The sequence below is a fragment of the Procambarus clarkii genome, chromosome 5 (assembly GCF_040958095.1).
Source record: "Procambarus clarkii isolate CNS0578487 chromosome 5, FALCON_Pclarkii_2.0, whole genome shotgun sequence".
Classification (NCBI taxonomy): Eukaryota; Metazoa; Arthropoda; class Malacostraca; order Decapoda; family Cambaridae; genus Procambarus; species Procambarus clarkii.
Genome location: NC_091154.1, coordinates 41,899,226 through 41,925,357, shown reverse-complemented (window position 1 = coordinate 41,925,357; position 26,132 = coordinate 41,899,226).

Below are 26,132 nucleotides of genomic sequence, written 5' to 3'. Positions count from 1 at the left end.
CAGAGGGCGGCTGTTGTGGCTCAGAGGGCTGCTGTTGTGGCTCAGAGGGCGGCTGTTGTGGCTCAGAGGGCGGCTATTGTGGCTCAGAGGGCGCCTGTTTTGGCTCAGAGGGAGGCTAGCTGTTGTGGCTCAGAGGGAGGCTGTTGTGGCTTTGAGGGGGGCTGTTGTGGCTCAGAGGGCGGCTGTTGTGGCTCAAAGGGCGGCATTTGTGGCTCAGAGGGCGGCTGTTGTGGCTCAGAGGGCGGCTGTTGTGGCTCAGAGGGAGGCTGTTGTGGCTCAGAGGGGGGCCGTTGTGGCTCAGAGGGGGACTGTTGTGGCTCAGAGGGCGGCTGTTATGGCTCAGAGGGGGGCTGTTGTGGCTCAGAGGGCGGCTGTTGTGGCTCAGAGGGGGGCTGTTGTGGCTCAGAGGGTGGCTGTTGTGGCTCTGAGGGAGGCTGTTGTGGCTCAGAGGGGGCTGTTGTGGCTCAGAGGGGGGCTGTTATGGCTCAGAGGGGGGCTGTTGTGGCTCAGAGGAAGGCTGTTGTGGCTCACAGGGGGGCTTTTGTGGCTCAGAAGGGGGCTGTTGTGGCTCAGAGGGGGCTGTTGTGGCTCAGAGGGTGGCTGTTGGGGCTCAGAGGGGGGCTGTTGTGGCTCAGAGAGCGGCTGTTGTGGCTCAGAGGGCGGCTGTTGTGGCTTAGAGGGCGGCTGTTGTGGCTCAGAGGGCGGCTGTTGTGGCTCAGAGGGCGGCTGTTGTGGCTCAGAGGGGGGCTGTTGTGGCTCAGAAGGGGGCTTTTGTGGCTCAGAGGGCGGCTGTTGTGGCTCAGAGGGGGCTGTTGTGGCTCAGAGGGCGGCTGTTGTGGCTCAGAGGGCGGCTGTTATGGCTCAGAGGGAGGCTGTTGTGGCTCAGAAGGGGGCTTTTGTAGCTCAGAGGGCGGCTGTTGTGGCTCAGAGGGGGGCTGTTGTGGCTCAGAGGGCGGCTGTTGTGGCTCAGAGGGCGGCTGTTGTGGCTCAGAGGGAGGCTGTTGTGGCTCACAGGGGGGCTTTTGTGACTCAGAGGGGGGCTGTTGTGGCTCATAGGGGGGCTGTTGTGGCTCAGAGGGCGGCTGTTGTGGCTCAGAGGGCGGCTGTTGTGGCTCAGAGGGAGGCTATTGTGGCTCAGAGGGCGGCTGTTGTGGCTCAGAGGGAGGCTGTTGTGGCTCAGAAGGGGGCTTTTGTGGCTCAGAGGGCGGCTGTTGTGGCTCAGAGGGGGGCAGTTGTGGCTCAGAGGGCGGCTGTTGTGGCTCAGAGGGGGACTGTTGTGGCTCAGAGGGCGGCTGTTGTGGCTCAGAGGGAGGCTGTTGTGGCTCAGAGGGGGGCTGTTGTGGCTCAGAAGGGGGCTTTTGTGGCTCACAGGGGGGCTTTTGTGGCTCAGAGGGCGGCTGTTGTGGCTCACAGGGGGGCTTTTGAGGCTCAGAGGGCGGCTGTTGTGGCTCAGAGGGCGGCTGTTGTGGCTCAGAGGGCGGATGTTGTGGCTCAGAGGGCGACTGTTGTGGCTCAGAGGGCGGCTGTTGTGGCTCAGAGGGAGGCTGTTGTGGCTCAGAGGGAGGCTGTTGTGGCTAAGAGGGGGGCTGTTGTGGCTCAGAGGGCGGCTGTTGTGGCTCAGAGGGAGGCTGTTGTGGCTCAGAGGGCGGCTGTTGTGGCTCAGAGGGTGGCTGTTGTGGCTCAGAGGGAGGCTGTTGTGGCTCAGAGGGGGCTGTTGTGGCTCACAAGGGGGCTGTTGTGGCTCAGAGGGCGGCTGTTGTGGCTCAGAGGGGGGCTGTTGTGGCTCAGAGGGCGGCTGTTGTGGCTCAGAGGGCGGCTGTTGTGGCTCAGAGGGGGCTGTTGTTACTCAGAGGGGGGCTGTTATGGCTCAGAGGGGGGCTGTTGTGGCTCAGAGGGGGCTGTTGTGGCTCAGAGGGAGGCCGTTGTGGCTCACAGGGGGGCTTTTGTGGCTCAGAGGGAGGCTGTTGTGGCTCAGAGGAGGGCTGTTGTGGCTCAGAGGGTGGCTGTTGTGGCTCAGAGGGGGTCTGTTGTGGCTCAGAGGGCGGCTGTTGTGGCTCAGAGGGCGGCTGTTGTGGCTCAGAGGGGGCTGTTGTGGCTCAGAGGGGGGGCTGTTGTGGCTCAGGGGGGGCTTTTGTTGCTCAGAGGGGGGCTGTTGTGGCTCAGAGGGCGGCTGTTGTGGCTCAGAGGGTGGCTGTTGTTGCTCAGAGGGCGGCTGTTGTGGCTCAGAGGGAGGCTGTTGTGGCTCAGAAGGGGGCTTTTGTGGCTCAGAGGGCGGCTGTTGTGGCTCAGAGGGGGGCTGTTGTGGCTCAGAGGGCGGTTGTTGTGGCTCAGAGTGCGGCTGTTGTGGCTCAGAGGGAGGCTGTTGTGGCTCACAGGGGGGCTTTTGTGGCTCACAGGGGGGCTGTTGTGGCTAAGAGGGGGGCTGTTGTGGCTCAGAGGGTGGCTGTTGTGGCTCAGAGGGCGGCTGTTGTGGCTCAGAGGGCGGCTGTTGTGGCTCAGAGGGAGGCTGTTGTGGCTCAGAAGGGGGCTTTTGTGGCTCAGAGGGGGGCTGTTGTGGCTCAGAGGGAGGCTGTTGTGGCTCAGAGGGCGGCTGTTGTGGCTCAGAGGGCGGCTGTTGTGGCTCAGAGGAGGGCTGTTGTGGCTCAGAGGGGGGCTTTTGTGGCTCAGTGGGGGGCTGTTGTGGCTCAGAGGGGGGCTGTTGTGGCTCAGAGGGCGGCTGTTGTAGCTCAGAGGGCGTCTGTTGTGGCTCAGAGGGCGACTGTTGTGGCTCAGAGGGAGGCTGTTGTGGCTCAGAGGGAGGATGTTGTGGCTCAGAGAGCGGCTGTTGTGGCTCAGAGGGCGACTGTTGTGGCTCAGAGGGCGGCTGTTGTGGCTCAGAGGGAGGCTGTTGTGGCTCACAGGGGGGCTTTTGTGGCTCAGAGGGGGGCTGTTGTGGCTCAGAGGGGGCTGTTGTGGCTCAGAGGGCGGCTGTTGTGGCTCAGAGGGCGGCTGTTGTGGATCAGAGGGGGCTTTTGTGGCTCAGAGGGGGGCTGTTATGGCTCAGAGGGGGGCTGTTGTGGCTCAGAGGGGGCTGCTGTGGCTCAGAGGGAGGCCGTTGTGACTCACAGCGGGGCTTTTGTGGCTCAGAGGGGGGCTGTTGTGGCTCAGAGGAGGGCTGTTGTGGCTCAGAGGGTGGCTGTTGTGGCTCAGAGGGGGTCTGTTGTGGCTCAGAGGGCGGCTGTTGTGGCTCAGAGGGCGGCTGTTGTGGCTCAGAGGGCGGCTGTTGTGGCTCAGAGGGCGGCTGTTGTGGCTCAGAGGGCGGCTGTTGTGGCTCAGAGGGGGGCTGTTGTGGCTCAGAGGGGGGGCTGTTGTGGCTCAGAGGGGGGCTTTTGTGGCTCAGAGGGGGGCTGTTGTGGCTCAGAGGGCGGCTGTTGTGGCTCAGAGGGTGCCTGTTGTGGCTCAGAGGGCGGCTGTTGTGGCTCAGAGGGAGGCTGTTGTGGCTCAGAAGGGGGCTTTTGTGGCTCAGAGGGCGGCTGTTGTGGCTCAGAGGGGGGCTGTTGTGGCTCAGAGGGCGGCTGTTGTGGCTCAGAGGGCGGCTGTTGTGGCTCAGAGGGAGGCTGTTGTGGCTCACAGGGGGGCTTTTGTGGCTCAGAGGGGGGCTGTTGTGGCTCAGAGGGGGGCTGTTGTGGCTCAGAGGGTGGCTGTTGTGGCTCAGAGGGCGGCTGTTGTGGCTCAGAGGGCGGCTGTTGTGGCTCAGAGGGAGGCTGTTGTGGCTCAGAAGGGGGCTTTTGTCGCTCAGAGGGGGGCTGTTGTGGCTCAGAGGGAGGCTGTTGTGGCTCAGAGGGCGGCTGTTGTGGCTCAGAGGGCGGCTGTTGTGGCTCAGAGGGGGGCTGTTGTGGCTCAGATGGGGGCTTTTGTGGCTCAGAGGGTGGCTGTTGTGGCTCAGAGGGGGGCTGTTGTGGCTCACAGGGGGGCTTTTGTGGCTCAGAGGGGGGCTGTTGTGGCTCAGAGGGCGGCTGTTGTAGCTCAGAGGGCGTCTGTTGTGGCTCAGAGGGCGACTGTTGTGGCTCAGAGGGAGGCTGTTGTGGCTCAGAGGGAGGATGTTGTGGCTCAGAGGGCGGCTGTTGTGGCTCAGAGGGCGGCTGTTGTGGCTCAGTGGGCGGCTGTTGTGGCTCAGAGGGAGGCTGTTGTGGCTCACAGGGGGGCTTTTGTGGCTCAGAGGGGGGCTGTTGTGGCTCAGAGGGGGGCTGTTGTGGCTCAGAGGGCGGCTGTTGTGGCTCAGAGGGCGGCTGTTGTGGCTCAGAGGGCGGCTGTTGTGGCTCAGAGGGGGGCTGTTGTGGCTCAGAGGGGGGCTTTTGTGGCTCAGAGGGGGGCTGTTGTGGCTCAGAGGGAGGCTGTTGTGGCTCAGAGGGCGGCTGTTGTGACTCAGAGGACGGCTGTTGTGGCTCAGAGGGGGGCTGTTGTGGCTCAGAGGGGGGCTTTTGTGGCTCAGAGGGGGGCTGTTGTGGCTCAGAGGGGGGCTGTTGTGGCTCACAGGGGGGCTTTTGTGGCTCAGACGGGGGCTGTTGTGGCTCAGAGGGGGGCTGTTGTGGCTCACAGGGGGCTGTTGTGGCTCAGAGGGCGGCTGTTGTGGCTCAGAGGGGGGGCTGTTGTGGCTCACAGGGGGGCTTTAGTGGCACAGACGGGGGATGTTGTGGCTCAGATGGGGGCTGGGTTGGCTCACAGGGGGCTGTTGTGGCTCAGAGGGGGGATGTTGTGGCTCAGAGGGTGGCTGTTGTTGCTCAGCGACTGTTGTGGCTCAGAGGGAGGCTGTTGTGGCTCAGAGGGCGGCTGTTGTGGCTCAGAGGGCGGCTGTTGTGGCTCAGAGGGCGGCCGTTGTGGCTCAGAGGGGGGCTTTTGTGGCTCAGAGGGGGGCTGTTGTGGCTCAGAGGGAGGCTGTTGTGGCTCAGAGGGTGGCTGTTGTGGCTCAGAAGGCGGCTGTTGTGGCTCAGAGGGCGGCTGTTGTGGCTCAGTTGGCGGCTGTTGTGGCTCAGAGGGCGGCTGTTGTGGCTCAGAGGGCGGCTGTTGTGGCTCAGAGGGAGGCTGTTGTGGCTCAGAAGGGGGCTTTTGTGGCTCAGAGGGAGGCTGTTGTGGCTCAGAGGGGGGCAGTTGTGGCTCAGAGGGCGGCTGTTGTAGCTCAGAGGGCGTCTGTTGTGGCTCAGAGGGCGACTGTTGTGGCTCAGAGGGAGGCTGTTGTGGCTCAGAGGGAGGATGTTGTGGCTCAGAGGGCGGCTGTTGTGGCTCAGAGGGCGGCTGTTGTGGCTCAGTGGGCGGCTGTTGTGGCTCAGAGGGAGGCTGTTGTGGCTCACAGGGGGGCTTTTGTGGCTCAGAGGGGGGCTGTTGTGGCTCAGAGGGGGGCTGTTGTGGCTCAGAGGGCGGCTGTTGTGGCTCAGAGGGCGGCTGTTGTGGCTCAGAGGGCGGCTGTTGTGGCTCAGAGGGAGGCTGTTGTGGCTCAGAAGGGGGCTTTTGTGGCTCAGAGGGGGGCTGTTGTGGCTCAGAGGGAGGCTGTTGTGGCTCAGAGGGCGGCTGTTGTGGCTCAGAGGACGGCTGTTGTGCCTCAGAGGGGGGCTGTTGTGGCTCAGAGGGGGGCTTTTGTGGCTCAGAGGGGGGCTGTTGTGGCTCAGAGGGGGGCTGTTGTGGCTCACAGGGGGGCTTTTGTGGCTCAGAGGGGGGCTGTTGTGGCTCAGAGGGCGGCTGTTGTGGCTCAGAGGGCGGCTGTTGTGGATCAGAGGGGGCTTTTGTGGCTCAGAGGGGGGCTGTTATGGCTCAGAGGGGGGCTGTTGTGGCTCAGAGGGGGCTGCTGTGGCTCAGAGGGAGGCCGTTGTGACTCACAGCGGGGCTTTTGTGGCTCAGAGGGGGGCTGTTGTGGCTCAGAGGAGGGCTGTTGTGGCTCAGAGGGTGGCTGTTGTGGCTCAGAGGGGGTCTGTTGTGGCTCAGAGGGCGGCTGTTGTGGCTCAGAGGGCGGCTGTTGTGGCTCAGAGGGCGGCTGTTGTGGCTCAGAGGGCGGCTGTTGTGGCTCAGAGGGCGGCTGTTGTGGCTCAGAGGGGGGCTGTTGTGGCTCAGAGGGGGGGCTGTTGTGGCTCAGAGGGGGGCTTTTGTGGCTCAGAGGGGGGCTGTTGTGGCTCAGAGGGCGGCTGTTGTGGCTCAGAGGGTGCCTGTTGTGGCTCAGAGGGCGGCTGTTGTGGCTCAGAGGGAGGCTGTTGTGGCTCAGAAGGGGGCTTTTGTGGCTCAGAGGGAGGCTGTTGTGGCTCAGAGGGGGGCTGTTGTGGCTCAGAGGGCGGCTGTTGTGGCTCAGAGGGCGGCTGTTGTGGCTCAGAGGGAGGCTGTTGTGGCTCACAGGGGGGCTTTTGTGGCTCAGAGGGGGGCTGTTGTGGCTCAGAGGGGGGCTGTTGTGGCTCAGAGGGTGGCTGTTGTGGCTCAGAGGGCGGCTGTTGTGGCTCAGAGGGCGGCTGTTGTGGCTCAGAGGGAGGCTGTTGTGGCTCAGAAGGGGGCTTTTGTCGCTCAGAGGGGGGCTGTTGTGGCTCAGAGGGAGGCTGTTGTGGCTCAGAGGGCGGCTGTTGTGGCTCAGAGGGCGGCTGTTGTGGCTCAGAGGGGGGCTGTTGTGGCTCAGATGGGGGCTTTTGTGGCTCAGAGGGTGGCTGTTGTGGCTCAGAGGGGGGCTGTTGTGGCTCACAGGGGGGCTTTTGTGGCTCAGAGGGGGGCTGTTGTGGCTCAGAGGGCGGCTGTTGTAGCTCAGAGGGCGTCTGTTGTGGCTCAGAGGGCGACTGTTGTGGCTCAGAGGGAGGCTGTTGTGGCTCAGAGGGAGGATGTTGTGGCTCAGAGGGCGGCTGTTGTGGCTCAGAGGGCGGCTGTTGTGGCTCAGTGAGCGGCTGTTGTGGCTCAGAGGGAGGCTGTTGTGGCTCACAGGGGGGCTTTTGTGGCTCAGAGGGGGGCTGTTGTGGCTCAGAGGGGGGCTGTTGTGGCTCAGAGGGCGGCTGTTGTGGCTCAGAGGGCGGCTGTTGTGGCTCAGAGGGCGGCTGTTGTGGCTCAGAGGGAGGCTGTTGTGGCTCAGAAGGGGGCTTTTGTGGCTCAGAGGGGGGCTGTTGTGGCTCAGAGGGAGGCTGTTGTGGCTCAGAGGGCGGCTGTTGTGGCTCAGAGGACGGCTGTTGTGGCTCAGAGGGGGGCTGTTGTGGCTCAGAGGGGGGCTTTTGTGGCTCAGAGGGGGGCTGTTGTGGCTCAGAGGGGGGCTGTTGTGGCTCACAGGGGGGCTTTTGTGGCTCAGACGGGGGCTGTTGTGGCTCAGAGGGGGGCTGTTGTGGCTCACAGGGGGCTGTTGTGGCTCAGAGGGCGGCTGTTGTGGCTCAGAGGGGGGCTGTTGTGGCTCACAGGGGGGCTTTAGTGGCACAGACGGGGGATGTTGTGGCTCAGATGGGGGCTGGGTTGGCTCACAGGGGGCTGTTGTGGCTCAGAGGGGGGATGTTGTGGCTCAGAGGGTGGCTGTTGTTGCTCAGCGACTGTTGTGGCTCAGAGGGAGGCTGTTGTGGCTCAGAGGGCGGCTGTTGTGGCTCAGAGGGCGGCTGTTGTGGCTCAGAGGGCGGCCGTTGTGGCTCAGAGGGGGGCTTTTGTGGCTCAGAGGGGGGCTGTTGTGGCTCAGAGGGAGGCTGTTGTGGCTCAGAGGGTGGCTGTTGTGGCTCAGAAGGCGGCTGTTGTGGCTCAGAGGGCGGCTGTTGTGGCTCAGAGGGCGGCTGTTGTGGCTCAGAGGGCGGCTGTTGTGGCTCAGAGGGCGGCTGTTGTGGCTCAGAGGGAGGCTGTTGTGGCTCAGAAGGGGGCTTTTGTGGCTCAGAGGGAGGCTGTTGTGGCTCAGAGGGGGGCAGTTGTGGCTCAGAGGGCGGCTGTTGTGGCTCAGAGGGGGACTGTTGTGGCTCAGAGGGCGGCTGTTGTGGCTCAGAGGGAGGCTGTTGTGGCTCAGCGGGGACTGTTGTGGCTCAGAAGGGGGCTTTTGTGGCTCACAGGGGGGCTTTTGTGGCTCAGAGGGCGGCTGTTGTGGCTCACAGGGGGGCTTTTGTGGCTCAGAGGGAGGCTGTTGTGGCTCAGAGGGGGGCTGTTGTGCCTCAGAGGGCGGCTGTTGTGGCTCAGAAGGGGGCTTTTGTGGCTCAAAGGGAGGCTGTTGTGGCTCAGAGGGGGGCAGTTGTGGCTCAGAAGGGGGCAGTTGTGGCTCAGAAGGGGGCTTTTGTGGCTCAGAGGGGGGCTGTTGTGGCTCACAGGGGGCTTTTGTGGCTCAGAGGGGGGCTGTTGTGGCTCACAGGGGGCTGTTGTGGCTCAGAGGGCGGCTGTTGTGGCTCAGAGGGGGGCTGTTGTGGCTCACAGGGGGGCTTTAGTGGCACAGACGGGGCTGTTGTGGCTCAGATGAGGGCTGTTGTGGCTCACAGGGGGCTGTTGTGGCTCAGAGGGGGGATGTTGTGGCTCAGAGGGTGGCTGTTGTTGCTCAGAGGGCGACTGTTGTGGCTCAGAGGGAGGCTGTTGTGGCTCAGAGGGAGGCTGTTGTGGCTCAGAGGGCGGCTGTTGTGGCTCAGAGGGGGGCTTTTGTGGCTCAGAGGGGGGCTGTTGTGGCTCAGAGGGAGGCTGTTGTGGCTCAGAGGGTGGCTGTTGTGGCTCAGAAGGCGGCTGTTGTGGCTCAGAGGGTGGCTGTTGTGGCTCAGAGGGGGTCTGTTGTGGCTCAGAGGGCGGCTGTTGTGGCTCAAAGGGCGGCTGTTGTGGCTCAGAGGGCGGCTGTTGTGGCTCAAAGGGCGGCTGTTGTGGCTCAGAGGGCGGCTGTTGTGGCTCAGAGGGGGGCTGTTGTGGCTCAGAAGGGGGGCTGTTGTGGCTCAGAGGGGGGCTTTTGTGGCTCAGAGGGGGGCTGTTGTGGCTCAGAGGGCGGCTGTTGTGGCTCAGAGGGTGGCTGTTGTGGCTCAGAGGGCGGCTGTTGTGGCTCAGAGGAAGGCTGTTGTGGCTCAGAAGGGGGCTTTTGTGGCTCAGAGGGCGGCTGTTGTGGCTCAGAGGGGGGCTGTTGTGGCTTAGAGGGCGGCTGTTGTGGCTCAGAGGGCGGCTGTTGTGGCTCAGAGGGAGGCTGTTGTGGCTCACAGGGGGGCTTTTGTGGCTCAGAGGGGGGCTGTTGTGGCTCAGAGGGGGGCTGTTGTGGCTCAGAGGGTGGCTGTTGTGGCTCAGAGGGCGGCTGTTGTGGCTCAGAGGGCGGCTGTTGTGGCTCAGAGGGAGGCTGTTGTGGCTCAGAAGGGGGCTTTTGTCGCTCAGAGGGGGGCTGTTGTGGCTCAGAGGGAGGCTGTTGTGGCTCAGAGGGCGGCTGTTGTGGCTCAGAGGGCGGCTGTTGTGGCTCAGAGGGGGGCTGTTGTGGCTCAGAGGGGGGCTTTTGTGGCTCAGAGGGGGGCTGTTGTGGCTCAGAGGGCGGCTGTTGTGGCTCAGAGGGCGGCTGTTGTGGCTCAGTGGGCGGCTGTTGTGGCTCAGAGGGAGGCTGTTGTGGCTCACAGGGGGGCTTTTGTGGCTCAGAGGGGGGCTGTTGTGGCTCAGAGGGCGGCTGTTGTAGCTCAGAGGGCGTCTGTTGTGGCTCAGAGGGCGACTGTTGTGGCTCAGAGGGAGGCTGTTGTGGCTCAGAGGGAGGATGTTGTGGCTCAGAGGGCGGCTGTTGTGGCTCAGAGGGCGGCTGTTGTGGCTCAGTGGGCGGCTGTTGTGGCTCAGAGGGAGGCTGTTGTGGCTCACAGGGGGGCTTTTGTGGCTCAGAGGGGGGCTGTTGTGGCTCAGAGGGGGGCTGTTGTGGCTCAGAGGGCAGCTGTTGTGGCTCAGAGGGCGGCTGTTGTGGCTCAGAGGGCGGCTGTTGTGGCTCAGAGGGAGGCTGTTGTGGCTCAGAAGGGGGCTTTTGTGGCTCAGAGGGGGGCTGTTGTAGCTCAGAGGGAGGCTGTTGTGGCTCAGAGGGCGGCTGTTGTGGCTCAGAGGACGGCTGTTGTGGCTCAGAGGGGGGCTGTTGTGGCTCAGAGGGGGGCTTTTGTGGCTCAGAGGGGGGCTGTTGTGGCTCAGAGGGGGGCTGTTGTTGCTCACAGGGGGGCTTTTGTGGCTCAGACGGGGGCTGTTGTGGCTCAGAGGGGGGCTGTTGTGGCTCACAGGGGGCTGTTGTGGCTCAGAGGGCGGCTGTTGTGGCTCAGAGGGGGGGCTGTTGTGGCTCAGAGGGGGGCTTTTGTGGCTCAGAGGGGGGCTGTTGTGGCTCAGAGGGGGGCTGTTGTTGCTCACAGGGGGGCTTTTGTGGCTCAGACGGGGGCTGTTGTGGCTCAGAGGGGGGCTGTTGTGGCTCACAGGGGGCTGTTGTGGCTCAGAGGGCGGCTGTTGTGGCTCAGAGGGGGGGCTGTTGTGGCTCACAGGGGGGCTTTAGTGGCACAGACGGGGGCTGTTGTGGCTCAGATGGGGGCTGTTGTGGCTCACAGGGGGCTGTTGTGGCTCAGAGGGGGGATGTTGTGGCTCAGAGGGTGGCTGTTGTTGCTCAGAGGGCGACTGTTGTGGCTCAGAGGGAGGCTGTTGTGGCTCAGAGGGAGGCTGTTGTGGCTCAGAGGGCGGCTGTTGTGGCTCAGAGGGCAGCTGTTGTGGCCCAGAGGGCGGCTGTTGTGGCTCAGAGGGGGGCTTTTGTGGCTCAGAGGGGGGCTGTTGTGGCTCAGAGGGAGGCTGTTGTGGCTCAGAGGGTGGCTGTTGTGGCTCAGAAGGCGGCTGTTGTGGCTCAGAGGGCGGCTGTTGTGGCTCAGAGGGCGGCTGTTGTGGCTCAGAGGGGGGCTTTTGTGGCTCAGAGGGGGGCTGTTGTGGCTCAGAGGGAGGCTGTTGTGGCTCAGAGGGAGGCTGTTGTGGCTCAGAGGGGGGCAGTTGTGGCTCAGAGGGCGGCTGTTGTGGCTCAGAGGGGGACTGTTGTGGCTCAGAGGGCGGCTGTTGTGGCTCAGAGGGAGGCTGTTGTGGCTCAGCGGGGACTGTTGTGGCTCAGAAGGGGGCTTTTGTGGCTCACAGGGGGGCTTTTGTGGCTCAGAGGGCGGCTGTTGTGGCTCACAGGGGGGCTTTTGTGGCTCAGAGGGCGGCTGTTGTGGCTCAGAGGGCGGCTATTGTGGCTCAAAGGGCGGCTGTTGTGGCTCAGAGGGAGGCTGTTGTGGCTCAGAGGGGGGCAGTTCGCCTCAGAGGGCGGCTGTTGTGGCTCAGAAGGGGGCTTTTGTGGCTCAGAGGGCGGCTGTTGTGGCTCAGAGGGCGGCTATTGTGGCTCAAAGGGCGGCTGTTGTGGCTCAGAGGGAGGCTGTTGTGGCTCAGAGGGGGGCAGTTGTGGCTCAGAGGGGGGCAGTTGTGGCTCAGAGGGGGGCTGTTGTGGCTCACAGGGGGCTGTTGTGGCTCAGAGGGCGGCTGTTGTGGCTCAGAGGGGGGCTGTTGTGGCTCACAGGGGGGCTTTAGTGGCACAGACGGGGGCTGTTGTGGCTCAGATGGGGGCTGTTGTGGCTCACAGGGGGGCTGTTGTTGCTCAGAGGGCGACTGTTGTGGCTCAGAGGGAGGCTGTTGTGGCTCAGAGGGAGGCTGTTGTGGCTCAGAGGGCGGCTGTTGTGGCTCAGAGGGCGGCTGTTGTGGCTCAGAGGGCGGCTGTTGTGGCTCAGAGGGCGGCTGTTGTGGCTCAGAGGGCGGCTGTTGTGGCTCAGAGGGGGGCTGTTGTGGCTCAGAGGGGGGCTTTTGTGGCTCAGAGGGGGGCTGTTGTGGCTCAGAGGGCGGCTGTTGTGGCTCAGAGGGCGGCTGTTGTGGCTCAATGGGCGGCTGTTGTGGCTCAGAGGGAGGCTGTTGTGGCTCACAGGGGGGCTTTTGTGGCTCAGAGGGGGGCTGTTGTGGCTCAGAGGGCGGCTGTTGTAGCTCAGAGGGCGTCTGTTGTGGCTCAGAGGGCGACTGTTGTGGCTCAGAGGGAGGCTGTTGTGGCTCAGAGGGAGGATGTTGTGGCTCAGAGGGCGGCTGTTGTGGCTCAGAGGGCGGCTGTTGTGGCTCAGTGGGCGGCTGTTGTGGCTCAGAGGGAGGCTGTTGTGGCTCACAGGGGGGCTTTTGTGGCTCAGAGGGGGGCTGTTGTGGCTCAGAGGGGGGCTGTTGTGGCTCAGAGGGCGGCTGTTGTGGCTCAGAGGGCGGCTGTTTTGGCTCAGAGGGCGGCTGTTGTGGCTCAGAGGGAGGCTGTTGTGGCTCAGAAGGGGGCTTTTGTGGCTCAGAGGGGGGCTGTTGTGGCTCAGAGGGAGGCTGTTGTGGCTCAGAGGGCGGCTGTTGTGGCTCAGAGGACGGCTGTTGTGGCTCAGAGGGGGGCTGTTGTGGCTCAGAGGGGGGCTTTTGTGGCTCAGAGGGGGGCTGTTGTGGCTCAGAGGGGGGCTGTTGTGGCTCACAGGGGGGCTTTTGTGGCTCAGACGGGGGCTGTTGTGGCTCAGAGGGGGGCTGTTGTGGCTCACAGGGGGCTGTTGTGGCTCAGAGGGAGGGCTGTTGTGGCTCACAGGGGGGCTTTAGTGGCACAGACGGGGGCTGTTGTGGCTCAGATGGGGGCTGTTGTGGCTCATAGGGGGCTGTTGTGGCTCAGAGGGGGGATGTTGTGGCTCAGAGGGTGGCTGTTGTTGCTCAGAGGGCGACTGTTGTGGCTCAGAGGGAGGCTGTTGTGGCTCAGAGGGAGGCTGTTGTGGCTCAGAGGGCGGCTGTTGTGGCTCAGAGGGCGGCTGTTGTGGCTCAGAGGGCGGCTGTTGTGGCTCAGAGGGGGGCTTTTGTGGCTCAGAGGGGGGCTGTTGTGGCTCAGAGGGAGGCTGTTGTGGCTCAGAGGGTGGCTGTTGTGGCTCAGAAGGCGGCTGTTGTGGCTCAGAGGGCGGCTGTTGTGGCTCAGAGGGCGGCTGTTGTGGCTCAGAGGGAGGCTGTTGTGGCTCAGAGGGCGGCTGTTGTGGCTCAGAGGGAGGCTGTTGTGGCTCAGAAGGGGGCTTTTGTGGCTCAGAGGGAGGCTGTTGTGGCTCAGAGGGGGGCAGTTGTGGCTCAGAGGGCGGCTGTTGTGGCTCAGAGGGGGACTGTTGTGGCTCAGAGGGCGGCTGTTGTGGCTCAGAGGGAGGCTGTTGTGGCTCAGCGGGGACTGTTGTGGCTCAGAAGGGGGCTTTTGTGGCTCACAGGGGGGCTTTTGTGGCTCAGAGGGCGGCTGTTGTGGCTCACAGGGGGGCTTTTGTGGCTCAGAGGGCGGCTGTTGTGGCTCAGAGGGCGGCTATTGTGGCTCAAAGGGCGGCTGTTGTGGCTCAGAGGGAGGCTGTTGTGGCTCAGAGGGGGGCAGTTCGCCTCAGAGGGCGGCTGTTGTGGCTCAGAAGGGGGCTTTTGTGGCTCAGAGGGAGGCTGTTGTGGCTCAGAGGGGGGCAGTTGTGGCTCAGAGGGGGGCAGTTGTGGCTCAGAAGGGGGCTTTTGTGGCTCAGAGGGGGGCTGTTGTGGCTCACAGGGGGCTTTTGTGGCTCAGAGGGAGGATGTTGTGGCTCAGAGGGCGGCTGTTGTGGCTCAGAGGGCGGCTGTCGTGGCTCAGTGGGCGGCTGTTGTGGCTCAGAGGGAGGCTGTTGTGGCTCACAGGGGGGGCTTTTGTGGCTCAGAGGGGGGCTGTTGTGGCTCAGAGGGGGGCTGTTGTGGCTCAGAGGGCGGCTGTTGTGGCTCAGAGGGCGGCTGTTGTGGCTCAGAGGGCGGCTGTTGTGGCTCAGAGGGAGGCTGTTGTGGCTCAGAAGGGGGCTTTTGTTGCTCAGAGGGGGGCTGTTGTGGCTCAGAGGGAGGCTGTTGTGGCTCAGAGGGCGGCTGTTGTGGCTCAGAGGACGGCTGTTGTGGCTAAGAGGGGGGCTGTTGTGGCTCAGAGGGGGGCTTTTGTGGCTCAGAGGGGGCTGTTGTGGCTCAGAGGGGGGCTGTTGTGGCTCACAGGGGGGCTTTTGTGGCTCAGACGGGGGCTGTTGTGGCTCAGAGGGGGGCTGTTGTGGCTCACAGGGGGCTGTTGTGGCTCAGAGGGCGGCTGTTGTGGCTCAGAGGGGGGGCTGTTGTGGCTCACAGGGGGGCTTTAGTGGCACAGACGGGGGATGTTGTGGCTCAGATGGGGGCTGGGTTGGCTCACAGGGGGCTGTTGTGGCTCAGAGGGGGGATGTTGTGGCTCAGAGGGTGGCTGTTGTTGCTCAGAGGGCGACTGTTGTGGCTCAGAGGGAGGCTGTTGTGGCTCAGAGGGAGGCTGTTGTGGCTCAGAGGGCGGCTGTTGTGGCTCAGAGGGCGGCTGTTGTGGCTCAGAGGGCGGCTGTTGTGGCTCAGAGGGGGGCTTTTGTGGCTCAGAGGGGGGCTGTTGTGGCTCAGAGGGAGGCTGTTGTGGCTCAGAGGGTGGCTGTTGTGGCTCAGAAGGCGGCTGTTGTGGCTCAGAGGGCGGCTGTTGTGGCTCAGAGGGCGACTGTTGTGGCTCAGAGGGCGGCTGTTGTGGCTCAGAGGGAGGCTGTTGTGGCTCAGAAGGGGGCTTTTGTGGCTCAGAGGGAGGCTGTTGTGGCTCAGAGGGGGGCAGTTGTGGCTCAGAGGGCGGCTGTTGTGGCTCAGAGGGGGACTGTTGTGGCTCAGAGGGCGGCTGTTGTGGCTCAGAGGGAGGCTGTTGTGGCTCAGCGGGGACTGTTGTGGCTCAGAAGGGGGCTTTTGTGGCTCACAGGGGGGCTTTTGTGGCTCAGAGGGCGGCTGTTGTGGCTCACAGGGGGGCTTTTGTGGCTCAGAGGGCGGCTGTTGTGGCTCAGAGGGCGGCTATTGTGGCTCAAAGGGCGGCTGTTGTGGCTCAGAGGTGTTATACTCAAATTCTGTCAGTTGAAATGTAACCAATCACAGGCAAGTAGGCCTCTGACGTCATGCCAGACAGAGGAGCATCAAGCATGCTCCCAGCAGCCTCAGTTATCCTCACAGACTCAGAGTAGAAGGGCCTCGGCTAGGCAGATATTTACCTTGCTATCTCAGTTAATAAATATATACAGAAGCGACTACTGAGTCTACATTCTACCCGAACAAGGCAAACGAATACTGGTAGCAGCAGTGGGATCCAGAAATTTTTTTCTGGAAGCAAAAGTTCCAGTACCCAGCATCGCCTCGTGTTCCAGCCAAAACCGCCGCCACCGCCACCGCCATAAGCCGCCATCCTGCCACCCACGCATCAAATATTGTGCCAGACCGGGGTCCTGCCATCAACCACTACTCCAGGCCAACGTTTCAGAAGTAAGGGTCAATATTTTCCTGTGAGAACGCTCACTCATCAGTGAGGAGGAAGGAAGCTTCCCGCGCCAGCCATTTTTGAACCTCGCGCCACCACGTGGGAACCACCTATTACACCCACCACCACCGCCACCCAAGCTGACAGTATCAAGCTTCGTGAGGGTGCAAGCTACTGCAATCGTCGTCAGCCATCGTCGCAAGTATCAACTGGTTATTCCATCGTCGCAATATTGTCGTCGTCAGAATTTATCTTCGTGCCTCTAGCGTGAACAGTGTGGGGTCCCTGAGTCTCGCGCCACCGCCGCCAGGAGCGCTGCCGTCGCATCCAGTTTGTAAACACGCCTCACATGGGCCTCTTCAGATCTTCACGACGCTTCTCCTACTTTGGCTACTGGTGATCCTCATAAATTACAACCCTGAGATAAGTAATTGCTAGTTGAGAACAACGTGCCAAGTGTTAAAAAGTGACTTATGTAATAATTCCCATAATATCCTGTGAATTAACCATTCAGTGACTTGTTAAATATTGGAGCTGGTTCAGTACTGCACTCCCCACAGTTTTCCTGTGTGATTTCAACATTCCTGCTTCTTACAGTAATTTCATTGAATTTTAATTGTTCTCCTAGAGTGTTATTGGTAAATTCAAATTCCAGTGAATTAAGAAATCCTTGTTTTAGTAGCAGTTAAGGATTTGTGCAATATAATTTTTTTTAATTTCTCCAGACCTAACTTGAAATTTATCCTTTAAGCATTTTATTTTAAACTTTTACCATAGGAGTTATATACATTCCTGTGTCCAGTTTATGTGCTACATCCATATTTCTTGCATTGCCACTTGTTGTGTTGAATCTTTTTAATGAAATTTTGCAATTGCATTTCCCAGTTTTTATTCTAAATTGCTGTGCTTAGTCTGGTTTAATTAATTTCCATACATCTAATTCCAGTCATTTTTTAATGAAAGATTGCTAAATTTAGTTTACAATTGCTTGTTCTTAATTATTTTCTTGCCTAGCCCAATTTAATAATTTTATTTCTGCCATTTTTACTTTAGCCAAGTTGATATTTTTTTGTGTTTATTTTTGTGTATACTATTTCTGATGCCAGGTGCACTTAATTATAATCTGCGTTCAAATATTACTTCCACGGCTGTGACAATGCCTACCACTGTTGAAACCCCTTCAGAATCAATGGGAACAGTTGCTTGTCCCAATGGCCAGAGATCAGCTCAGGAAATGGCTATTCCTCTTTTTGCTGGGGAATCGCGTTTATTAGAATCATGGTTTAGTAAGGTTGAAGCGAAAACAGTTGCACGTTTTTCTAAGCCTACTGATGCCGAATACTTAGCAATTGCACGGTCAGCCGTGGACACAACCAAAGGTGATGCACGTTTTGTTGTTGATGAGAAAGCCATTGTTAGCCTCCAGTCTTGGCCTGAATTTAAGGATTTCTTTCGCCGTCGCTTTGTTAATAAAGGAGACCTTGACCCATATAGGTTAGTCAAGAAAATTGCCAATGCCACCATGCAGCCTGGTGAATCGTTTAATGCGTTTACTAGCCGTCTCGATCAGTATCTGTATGCCTTAGTTTCTGCTATGAATAATTCAACTTGGTTAGATAAAGACAATAATCTGTCCCCTGAGGCTATGGCCAAAATGATAGCATTTGGTACTTTAATGCATTTTGCCCCCGAGCATACAAAACCAATCGTTGAGCAACAAAATTTTGGTGTTAAACATGAAATTGGTGAAGTATTTGAGGCTATTAACAATGCCGCAGATAAACTAGCTCCCCGAAGTGCTCAACTGTTGCCACCCTCTGATGCTGTAAATGTAGTTACAAGCTCTCAGCATCCTCCCACAAATTCTCAAAACTCTTGGTCGCAGAAGCATACCCATGCTCATAGCCCCCAGTCAAATTCGCCGCCTCATAAAATGCCGAAACGCCATAGTCCCCAACCATCCACTCCCTCATGTTGGCATTGTGGTAAGAGTAACCACCTTGCAAGGGACTGTTGGTCCGCCCCTAGATCATCACCTCCTAGACAATTCTCTCGGCCCCCTCATCAATCTAATCATTCTAGGCTTCCATATTGCACGTACCATAAACAAGTTGGTCACCACACTGCGGATTGTAGAGCTAGGCAAAGGACATCTCCACCTCGTAACTCCCATGGTCAGTCTTGGCGAGGCTCACAGCGTCCAAGACATTATCAGAACTCTCGTAATTACAACTCCCAGCCCAGCTATAATGCAATTTCAAATTATAATGCTCAGTCACAGAATGCTGGAGCTCAGAATGTTCACTCCATGTCGTCGGGAAACCCCCAAGGCCATCCGCTAACCAATTCAAGCTAGCCAATCCTAGTGCCCTCCCTGTGTATTCAGTAGCTACCCAAAATAGATTTGGACACTTGACAGAGGAGGACACTGACTCTAGACCAGTTGTAGATGTTGACGGATCCACAGTAAATTTGACACAAACAAGACGCAGATATCCCAGACAACATAAGTCAAAAATAGTAACTTGTCCAGTCTCAAGTGATGGTCCCCTTGTATCAGCCATTGTACATGGTAGAGTTTTAAAAGTTTTTCTTGACTCAGGTGCAAAAATTAATATTGTCAAGCCCTCAGCTCTTAGAGACATTGAAAGTAAGCACCCTACTATTTTAAAACAGTCACACATACCTTTTCTAAGTGGTATTTCAGTAAATAAAGTAAAAGTTCAGGGTGAAATTGACCTCCCACTCAAGTTCAATGATGTCACATTGTCTATAACATGTTTAGTTGTTGACATTATTCATTTTCCTGGAGACATTCTCTTAGGTCTGTACACCATGATTGATGAAAATATTGCATTGTTTCCCCATCGTTGGAACATAAGTATCAAAGACCATGTCATACCCTTGTGTAGCATGTACCGACAGGGCCACGAGTTCAACCTTCAATCAGATTATGTTAATTTTGTTGACACCCGCCTTGCAAGCGTAGGTTTGTCAGATCATTGTCGTGGTAGCATACCCGAGAAAACAGGCACTCGATTGAAGCATAGTAGTTGTGCAGTTGTTAAGGAGAATGAGTATCGGGACTTTCTGGAAGGGGACGCCCTAACGGATTCTCGTTGTCTCGCTCGCCTGGCAGCTTCCATCTCTGAAGTCAGTGGTTCCACGGCTACTGACACTGTGCTACACCCTCATTCTCTCACCAGAATAAGAGTTAAGGTTCAGGGAGTGCCTGAGTTGTCGGATGTGATTGCGGAAAGTGAAACATGTAAAGTGAATGGTACATTTGTTGAACCCTCCTGGCACACAGTGCAGGATGGTACTGTCACACTATTTATCGCAAACACTAGTAATGCCGATATCCATCTTCAGTCTGGTACCCATGTTGTAGATTTTGCCCATTACTCGTTACCGGTGCGAGTTGTGGATGATGTCTCCATGGATCATACTGTTTGTACACTCACACCAGGAGAACAGGGATCTCAGCCAGAGGTGCAAGCGCAACACCTCAGTCCTACTGATTTTCCTGACTCTGTGGCTCAGCTTTTGAAAATTTTGAACAAGAATAGAGCTGTTGTTGCTCTACCAGGAGAAAAATTAGGTCTCACTCCTCTCATTACACATAAAATTCCCCTTGAACAAGGAACTACGCCTATTTATGTACCAGCTTACCGACTTCCCCATTCTCAGAGAGCAGAAGCAGATAGACTTGTAGAAGAAATGTTACAGAGTGATGTAATTGAATCGAGTAATTCGCCATGGAACGCTCCATTGATTCTTGTACCAAAGCGAGATGGGACTTGGAGACCTGTAATCGATTATCGCAAGCTTAACAGAGTAACAATACCTGATCGTTTCCCACTGCCAGTTCTAAATGATTTGTTGCAAAGTATTGGTCGAAACAAAGTATTCTCAACGTTAGATTTGTTGCAGGGATTCTGGCAAATCCCCCTTGATGAGGAAAGTAAACAATTGACAGCCTTTAGTACTCCCAATGGTCATTTTCATTTCAAAAGAATGCCGTTTGGTTTGCGTAGTAGTCCAATAACCTTTTCACGGCTCATGACAAATCTATTTCGTAGATTGATAGGAAGTACGCTTCTAGTTTACCTTGATGATCTCATAATCATGTCGCAAGATGTTCAGACTCATTTCCAGAACCTTGAAAAAGTACTTGCAAAGCTCGCTGAAGCTAATTTAAAAATAAAGCTTGCAAAATGTTCATTTTTAAAGCAAAAGATTAATTTCCTAGGTCATACAGTTACACCTTCAGGTATTACATTGAATGAATCAAAAATTATTGCTGCCCGTGATTTTCCAACACCTCGTACCGCAGAAGCCGTAAGACAGTTCACAGGTCTTGTAGGATTTTATCGTTCATTTATTGCTGGATTCTCTATTATAGCCGCTCCGCTTTACAAGTTGCAAAGAAAAGATGAACCCTTTGTTTGGGGAGAGGCCCAGGATCAGTCATTCAAAAAACTCAAAGCAGCCTTGATTTCGTCACCTGTCCTTAGGTACCCAGATTTTTCTAAACCTTTTACGTTGGTTACAGATGCTAGTGACATAGGTTTAGGTGCTGCATTACTTCAAACAGAAGGTCACAGAGATCACGCAATAGCTTATGCTAGCCGTACTTTATCTAAAGAAGAGAAAAATTATAGTGCAACAGAACGAGAAGCCTTGGCAGTTGTTTGGGCACTTAAACATTTCAAGGATACAATTTATAATTACCCAGTTCATGTTCTTACAGATCACCAACCATTAATTCCCTTGTTCAAAAATAAGAATCCAGTTGGAAAGTTTGCTAGATATTTGCTCACAATTCAAGAATTCAATCCCACATTTGGATATATTCCAGGAAAGCAAAATGTTGTAGCCGATGCGTTTTCTCGACACGTAGCTGCGATTCAGTTAAATTACCCAGCATTAGATGCTACAGTAGTAGAAACGGAACAAAGACAAGACCCCATATGGGCACCTGTCATTAAATTTTTGACTAAGCAAGACACTCGCCCGATTCATAAACCGCCAGTACCATTGAAAGAACTAGTTATGTTGGACAATTTACTGTGTAGAGTAGTAAAGCTAGGGACAGCCCCGAGGAAATGTTGTCAGTTAGTTGTTCCAGCTGTCTTGGTACCAACTGTGTTAAAAATTATCCATGATGCTCCTGCAAGTGCACATCCAGGAAAGGATCGTACACTCCAACAAGGTCGATTGAAATATTTTTGGCCAAAAATGGCTAAGGAGATTGCTCATTATGTTGACAGATGTTTAACTTGTTTACAGCACAAGGGACATGTTTCAGGACCTAATCCAATTCAGGTGTACCCAGCAACTAAAGCTCCTTGGGAACGAATATCGATGGATTTATTGACAAATTTTGCGGAAACAGAGAAAGGGAACAAACATTTGCTTGTAATGGTCGATAATTTTTCACGGTTTTGCGAACTAGTTCCTATCCCGAACAAAACAGCAGAAACCATAGCCAGCGCATTCCATGACCAAATAATTTGTAGATATAGTATGCCTAAAGTAATCCTTTCAGATAATGGTCCGGAATTCAGTAATAGTATTCTAACTAGCTTGTGTGATTTATATAACATCAAAAAATGTAGCATTATGCCTTACAATCCGGCAAGTAATGGACTAGCTGAACGTACTAACAGGAAAGTGTTAGATGCCTTGAGAGTCACGTTGAATTTTGATAACAACAATTGGGATGATTTTATACCCTTAATTCAGTGTGCTATAAATTCTTCAATTAATGTTTCTACTGGTGACACACCTCACGCTATTCTTTATGGTACAGATAAGATCCTCCCTAATGAATTGATTAACGTACCTCCTACTCCCTTATATAACGTAGATGATTTTGTTCAAGTGAAGCGTAGACAAATGCAATTAGTATTCAAGAAAATACGAGAACAACTGTCCAAAGCAACAGCCGAGTTCACTCTAGCAAGGAATGCACGAGCTAAACCCAATAAAATAACTATTGGATCTGTAGTAATGATACTTAACCAACACAGGTCTGGTCCTATGTACAAGTTAACTAAGAAATTTTTGGGTCCATATAAGGTAATTGAGCTTATTAAAGGTAACAAATACAGACTTAAGAACTTGTTAACAGGAGAGTATATAAATGAGCATTTAGACCACATGAAGTTAGCTAAAATGACTGTTGACGAGACTGATGAGGAAGATGACAATGAACTTACCCAGACAGATACTCCTACTCGGACACCACCTTCTGTGGTTGACAGACCACTGGATGTTCAGCAACCCCATACTAGCAATTATAATCTTAGATCTAGACCTCTCGTTTCAACCGTGCACTCACCACATGTCCATTGGCTAGATGTTAACGAGGATATCTCTCAAGATGATAGTTTGTCGCATGAAGTTTCACCTGTTCCGGACCTTCAGTCAGAGCCAGAGTTGTATAGTGCTCTGGATGAGCTAGGTGTAGATATCCGCAGAATTTATAATTGAATGCACTCTGCAGTTATTCTGTTTGTTTTGAAAAAAAAAAAATCATTTGCAGTATTTCTACCACATGTGTCTTATTATTACCATTATATATAATGTATAGTTTTTCTCAACTTTATTTTGTTATGAATTAGATGCCATTGTTAAGTCTACTACCATTTGTATTTTTACAGTGCTTGTCATAAGAGTTATTATTGTTCTAGCAACCACATTGAGGCCAGTGAATCCTGACTGCTATCACGCAGATGTTAGTCTTCTTGATCCAGGTCTTGTATATGCTTGTAAATATATTGCACATTATATATATTGTACATTGGTCTTGTAAATATATTGTATTATTTCAGAAAAAAAGAGAAAAAAAAAAAAATCATTATCTATCTTGAAATTCAATTGTGGTTGTTAGGTCAGAACTTTGTTCCATTAATGTAATAATTGTTTAATTTTGTATGGTTTTCAAGCACATGCCATCGACACATGTTAATAATTTTGTTTAGGCAATACCTTGAGTTGTATTGTTCATATCTGATCAGTAGACATACACATGTTCTTAATACTCTGGTTTAATCAAAGCATTGTTACCATGATTTTCACCTATTATGATGAATTTTTTTTTTGGTGCATATATGCCGAGTTGTTTGTATTACGCACACCTGATCTTCTTTCAATGTTTTATTATGCAAATTTCACATGTAAGCCATTATTGTATGCCACCGAGGTCCTTTCAGTATCATTGTAACTATATAGCTAGCCAGAGCTTGTCGACAAGGGACGTCGACTTGGTAGCGTGTCCGAGCGGTGTTATACTCAAATTCTGTCAGTTGAAATGTAACCAATCACAGGCAAGTAGGCCTCTGACGTCATGCCAGACAGAGGAGCATCAAGCATGCTCCCAGCAGCCTCAGTTATCCTCACAGACTCAGAGTAGAAGGGCCTCGGCTAGGCAGATATTTACCTTGCCATCTCAGTTAATAAATATATACAGAAGCGACTACTGAGTCTACATTCTACCCGAACAAGGCAAACGAATAGAGGGAGGCTGTTGTGGCTCAGAGGGGGGCTGTTGTGCCTCAGAGGGCGGCTGTTGTGGCTCAGAAGGGGGCTTTTGTGGCTCAGAGGGAGGCTGTTGTGGCTCAGAGGGGGGCACTTGTGGCTCAGAGGGGGGCAGTTGTGGCTGAGAAGGGGGCTTTTGTGGCTCAGAGGGGGGCTGTTGTGGCTCACAGGGGGGCTTTTGTGGCTCAGACGGGGGCTGTTGTGGCTCAAAGGGGGGCTGTTGTGGCTCACAGGGGGCTGTTGTGGCTCAGAGGGCGGCTGTTGTGGCTCAGAGGGGGGGCTGTTGTGGCTCACAGGGGGGCTTTAGTGGCACAGACGGGGGATGTTGTGGCTCAGATGGGGGCTGGGTTGGCTCACAGGGGGCTGTTGTGGCTCAGAGGGGGGATGTTGTGGCTCAGAGGGTGGCTGTTGTTGCTCAGAGGGCGACTGTTGTGGCTCAGAGGGAGGCTGTTGTGGGTCAGAGGGAGGCTGTTGTGGCTCAGAGGGCGGCTGTTGTGGCTCAGAGGGCGGCTGTTGTGGCTCAGAGGGCGGCTGTTGTGGCTCAGAGGGGGGCTTTTGTGGCTCAGAGGGGGGCTGTTGTGGCTCAGAGGGAGGCTGTTGTGGCTCAGAGGGTGGCTGTTGTGGCTCAGAAGGCGGCTGTTGTGGCTCAGAGGGCGGCTGTTGTGGCTCAGAGGGCGACTGTTGTGGCTCAGAGGGCGGCTGTTGTGGCTCAGAGGGAGGCTGTTGTGGCTCAGAAGGGGGCTTTTGTGGCTCAGAGGGAGGCTGTTGTGGCTCAGAGGGGGGCAGTTGTGGCTCAGAGGGCGGCTGTTGTGGCTCAGAGGGGGACTGTTGTGGCTCAGAGGGCGGCTGTTGTGGCTCAGAGGGAGGCTGTTGTGGCTCAACGGGGACTGTTGTGGCTCAGAAGGGGGCTTTTGTGGCTCACAGGGGGGCTTTTGTGGCTCAGAGGGCGGCTGTTGTGGTTCACAGGGGGGCTTTTGTGGCTCAGAGGGCGGCTGTTGTGGCTCAGAGGGCGGCTATTGTGGCTCAAAGGGCGGCTGTTGTGGCTCAGAGGGAGGCTGTTGTGGCTCAGAGGGGGGCTGTTGTGCCTCAGAGGGCGGCTGTTGTGGCTCAGAAGGGGGCTTTTGTGGCTCAGAGGGAGGCTGTTGTGGCTCAGAGGGGGGCAGTTGTGGCTCAGAGGGGGGCAGTTGTGGCTGAGAAGGGGGCTTTTGTGGCTCAGAGGGGGGCTGTTGTGGCTCACAGGGGGCTTTTGTGGCTCAGAGGGGGGCTGTTGTGGCTCACAGGGGGCTGTTGTGGCTCAGAGGGCGGCTGTTGTGGCTCAGAGGGGGGCTGTTGTGGCTCACAGGGGGGCTTTAGTGGCACAGACGGGGGCTGTTGTGGCTCAGATGGGGGCTGTTGTGGCTCACAGGGGGCTGTTGTGGCTCAGAGGGGGGATGTTGTGGCTCAGAGGGTGGCTGTTGTTGCTCAGAGGGCGACTGTTGTGGCTCAGAGGGAGGCTGTTGTGGCTCAGAGGGAGGCTGTTGTGGCTCAGAGGGCGGCTGTTGTGGCTCAGAGGGCGGCTGTTGTGGCTCAGAGGGCGGCTGTTGTGGCTCAGAGGGGGGCTTTTGTGGCTCAGAGGGGGGCTGTTGTGGCTCAGAGGGAGGCTGTTGTGGCTCAGAGGGTGGCTGTTGTGGCTCAGAAGGCGGCTGTTGTGGCTCAGAGGGTGGCTGTTGTGGCTCAGAGGGGGTCTGTTGTGGCTCAGAGGGCGGCTGTTGTGGCTCAAAGGGCGGCTGTTGTGGCTCAGAGGGCGGCTGTTGTGGCTCAGAGGGCGGCTGTTGTGGCTCAGAGGGCGGCTGTTGTGGCTCAGAGGGGGGCTGTTGTGGCTCAGAGGGGGGGCTGTTGTGGCTCAGAGGGGGGCTTTTGTGGCTCAGAGGGGGGCTGTTGTGGCTCAGAGGCCGGCTGTTGTGGCTCAGAGGGTGGCTGTTGTGGCTCAGAGGGCGGCTGTTGTGGCTCAGAGGGAGGCTGTTGTGGCTCAGAAGGGGGCTTTTGTGGCTCAGAGGGCGGCTGTTGTGGCTCAGAGGGGGGCTGTTATGGCTCAGAGGGCGGCTGTTGTGGCTCAGAGGGCGGCTGTTGTGGCTCAGAGGGAGGCTGTTGTGGCTCACAGGGGGGCTTTTGTGGCTCAGAGGGGGGCTGTTGTGGCTCAGAGGGGGGCTGTTGTGGCTCAGAGGGTGGCTGTTGTGGCTCAGAGGGCGGCTGTTGTGGCTCAGAGGGCGGCTGTTGTGGCTCAGAGGGAGGCTGTTGTGGCTCAGAAGGGGGCTTTTGTCGCTCAGAGGGGGGCTGTTGTGGCTCAGAGGGAGGCTGTTGTGGCTCAGAGGGCGGCTGTTGTGGCTCAGAGGGCGGCTGTTGTGGCTCAGAGGGGGGCTGTTGTGGCTCAGATGGGGGCTTTTGTGGCTCAGAGGGGGGCTGTTGTGGCTCAGAGGGCGGCTGTTGTGGCTCAGAGGGCGGCTGTTGTGGCTCAGTGGGCGGCTGTTGTGGCTCAGAGGGAGGCTGTTGTGGCTCACAGGGGGGCTTTTGTGGCTCAGAGGGGGGCTGTTGTGGCTCAGAGGGCGGCTGTTGTAGCTCAGAGGGCGTCTGTTGTGGCTCAGATTGCGACTGTTGTGGCTCAGAGGGAGGCTGTTGTGGCTCAGAGGGAGGATGTTGTGGCTCAGAGGGCGGCTGTTGTGGCTCAGAGGGCGGCTGTTGTGGATCAGTGGGCGGCTGTTGTGGCTCAGAGGGAGGCTGTTGTGGCTCACAGGGGGGCTTTTGTGGCTCAGAGGGGGGCTGTTGTGGCTCAGAGGGGGGCTGTTGTGGCTCAGAGGGCGGCTGTTGTGGCTCAGAGGGCGGCTGTTGTGGCTCAGAGGGAGGCTGTTGTGGCTCAGAAGGGGGATTTTGTGGCTCAGAGGGGGGCTGTTGTGGCTCAGAGGGAGGCTGTTGTGGCTCAGAGGGCGGCTGTTGTGGCTCAGAGGGCGGCTGTTGTGGCTCAGAGGGGGGCTGTTGTGGCTCAGATGGGGGCTTTTGTGGCTCAGAGGGGGGCTGTTGTGGCTCAGAGGGGGGCTGTTGTGGCTCACAGGGGGGCTTTTGTGGCTCAGACGGGGGCTGTTGTGGCTCAGAGGGGGGCTGTTGTGGCTCACAGGGGGCTGTTGTGGCTCAGAGGGCGGCTGTTGTGGCTCAGAGGGGGGGCTGTTGTGGCTCACAGGGGGGCTTTAGTGGCACAGACGGGGGCTGTTGTGGCTCAGATGGGGGCTGTTGTGGCTCACAGGGGGCTGTTGTGGCTCAGAGGGGGGATGTTGTGGCTCAGAGGGTGGCTGTTGTTGCTCAGAGGGCGACTGTT